General features: G+C 45.2%; 1 non-coding gene across 1 annotated transcript; it reads left to right on the plus strand.

Annotated features, from left to right (window-relative positions):
- The first annotated feature begins 2868 nt into the window (after window positions 1-2868).
- Window positions 2869-2990, plus strand: TRNAM-CAU (transfer RNA methionine (anticodon CAU)). Its single transcript has 2 exons — window positions 2869-2906; window positions 2945-2990. It is a non-coding gene; the product is annotated as a tRNA-Met (tRNA).
- Window positions 2991-3479: the final 489 nt, after the last annotated feature.

A 3479-nucleotide genomic window follows, 5' to 3' on the forward strand; every position in this document is an offset into this window, starting at 1 on the left:
AACTGGAAGAGATGTAATTTTAAAACGTCAAAATTACATAAGGCCACAACAGGATGGCCGAGCGGTCTAAGGCGCCAGAGTCAAGGGGCTTAGCTTCCTTCGTTCACGATGTGAATCTGTGTATTCTGGTCCTCTTTTGATGGCGTGGGTTCGTATCCCACTTCTGACACGATGTGTTTTATGAAAATAACTGGAAGAGATGTAATTTTAAAACGTCCAAATTACATAAAACCACGTCAGGAGGGCCGAGCGGTCTAAGGCGCCAGACTCAAGGGGCTTAGCTTCCTTCGTTCACGATGTGAATCGCTGTATTCTGGTCCTCGTTTCAGGGCGTGGGTTCGAATCCCACTTCTGACACGATGTGTTTTATGAAAATAACTGGAAGAGATGTAATTTAAAAACGTCAAAATTACATAAGACCACAACAGGATGGCCGAGCGGTCTAAGGCGCCAGACTCAAGGGGCTTAGCTTCCTTCGTCACGATGTGAATCTGTGTATTCTGGTCCTCGTTTGAGGGCGTGGGTTCGAATCCCACTTCTGACACGATGTGTTTTATGAAAATAACTGGAAGAGATGTAATTTTAAAACGTCCAAATTACATAAAACCACGTCAGGAGGGCCGAGCGGTCTAAGGCGCCAGACTCAAGGGGCTTAGCTTCCTTCGTTCACGATGTGAATCGCTGTATTCTGGTCCTCGTTTCAGGGCGTGGGTTCGAATCCCACTTCTGACACGATGTGTTTTATGAAAATAACTGGAAGAGATGTAATTTAAAAACGTCAAAATTACATAAGACCACAACAGGATGGCCGAGCGGTCTAAGGCGCCAGACTCAAGGGGCTTAGCTTCCTTCGTTCACGATGTGAATCTGTGTACTCTGGTACTCGTTTAAGGGCGTGGGTTCGAATCCCACTTCTGACACGATGTGTTTTATGAAAATAACTGGAAGAGATGTAATTTTAAAACGTCCAAATTACATAAGACCACAACAGGATGGCCGAGTGGCCTAAGGCGCAAGACTCAAGGGTTCTTAGTTTTATTGGTTCACGATGTGAATCGCTGTATTCTGGTCCTCGTTTGCGGGAGTGTTTTCGAATCCCACTTCTGAGACGATGTGTTTTATGAAAATAACTGGAAGAGATGTAATTTTAAAACGTCAAAATTACAAAAGGCCACAACAGGATGGCCGAGCGGTCTAAGGCGCCAGACTCATGGGGCTTAGCTTCCTTCGTTTACGATGTGAATCTGTGTATTCTGGTCCTCGTTTGAGGGCGTGGGTTCGAATCCCACTTCTGACACGATGTGTTTTATGAAAATAACTGGAAGAGATGTAATTTTAAAACGTCCAAATTACATAAAACCACGTCAGGAGGGCCGAGCGGTGTAAGGCGCCAGACTCAAGGGGCTTAGCTTCCTTCGTTCACGATGTGAATCGCTGTATTCTGGTCCTCGTTTGAGGGCGTGGGTTCGAATCCCACTTCTGACACGATGTGTTTTATGAAAATAACTGGAAGAGATGTAATTTAAAAACGTCAAAATTACATAAGAACACAACAGGATGGCCGAGCGGTCTAAGGCGCCAGACTCAAGGGGCTTAGCTTCCTTCGTTCACGATGTGAATCTGTGTATTCTGGTACTCGTTTGAGGGCCTGGGTTCGAATCCCATTTCTGACACGATGTGTTTTATAAAAATAACTGGAAGAGATGTAATTTTAAAACGTCAAAATTACATAAGGCCACAACAGGATGGCCGAGCGGTCTAAGGCGCCAGAGTCAAGGGGCTTAGCTTCCTTCGTTCACGATGTGAATCTGTGTATTCTGGTCCTCTTTTGAGGGCGTGGGTTCGTATCCCACTTCTGACACGATGTGTTTTATGAAAATAACTGGAAGAGATGTAATTTTAAAACGTCCAAATTACATAAAACCACGTCAGGAGGGCCGAGCGGTCTAAGGCGCCAGACTCATGGGGCTTAGCTTCCTTCGTTTACGATGTGAATCTGTGTATTCTGGTCCTCGTTTGAGGGCGTGGGTTCGAAACCCACTTCTGACACGATGTGTTTTATGAAAATAACTGGAAGAGATGTAATTTAAAAACGTCAAAATTACATAAGACCACAACAGGATGGCCGAGTGGTCTAAGGCGCAAGACTCAAGGGTTCTTAGTTTCATTGGTTCACGATGTGAATCGCTGTATTCTGGTCCTCGTTTGCGGGAGTGCTTTCGAATCCCACTTCTGAGACGTTGTGTTTTATGAAAATAACTGGAAGAGATGTAATTTTAAAACGTCAAAATTGCATAAGACTACAACAGGATGGCCGAGCGGTCTAAGGCGCCAGACTCATGGGGCTTAGCTTCCTTCGTTCACGATGTGAATCTGTGTATTCTGGTCCTCGTTTGAGGGCGTGGGTTCGAATCCCACTTCTGACACGATGTGTTTTATGAAAATAACTGGAAGAGATGTAATTTTAAAACGTCAAAATTACATTAGGCCACAACAGGATGGCCGAGCGGTCTAAGGCGCCAGAGTCAAGGGGCTTAGCTTCCTTCGTTCACGATGTGAATCTGTGTATTCTGGTCCTCTTTTGAGGGCGTGGGTTCGTATCCCAATTCTGACACGATGGGTTTTATGAAAATAACTGGAAGAGATGTAATTTTAAAACGTCCAAATTACATAAAACCACGTCAGGAGGGCCGAGCGGTCTAAGGCGCCAGACTCAAGGGGCTTAGCTTCCTTCGTTTACGATGTGAATCTTTGTATTCTGGTCCGCGTTTGAGGGCGTGGGTTCGAATCCCACTTCTGACACGATGTGTTTTATGAAAATAACTGGAAGAGATGTAATTTTAAAACGTCCAAATTACATAAAACCACGTCAGGAGGGCCGAGCGGTCTAAGGCGCCAGACTCATGGGGCTTAGCTTCCTTCGTTTACGATGTGAATCTGTGTATTCTGGTCCTCGTTTGAGGGCGTGGGTTCGAATCCCACTTCTGACACGATTTGTTTTATGAAAATAACTGGAAGAGATGTAATTTTAAAACGTCCAAATTACATAAAACCACGTCAGGAGGGCCGAGCGGTCTAAGGCGCCAGACTCAAGGGGCTTAGCTTCCTTCGTTCACGATATGAATCGCTGTATTCTGGTCCTCGTTTGAGGGCGTGGGTTCGAATCCCACTTCTGACACGATGTGTTTTATGAAAATAACTGGAAGAGATGTAATTTAAAAACGTCAAAATTACATAAGGCCACAACAGGATGGCCGAGCGGTCTAAGGCGCCAGAGTCAAGGGGCTTAGCTTCCTTCGTTCACGATGTGAATCTGTGTATTCTGGTCCTCGTTTGAGGGCGTGGGTTCGAATCCCACTTCTGACACGATGTGTTTTATGAAAATAACTGGAAGAGATGTAATTTTAAAACGTCCAAATTACATAAAACCACGTCAGGAGGGCCGAGCGGTCTAAGGCGCCAGACTCAAGGGGCTAAGC

This window comes from Phalangium opilio, unplaced genomic scaffold (assembly GCF_054372755.1).
Source record: "Phalangium opilio isolate 3A_F unplaced genomic scaffold, DU_Popi_V2 ptg000021l_1, whole genome shotgun sequence".
Classification (NCBI taxonomy): domain Eukaryota; kingdom Metazoa; phylum Arthropoda; class Arachnida; order Opiliones; family Phalangiidae; genus Phalangium; species Phalangium opilio.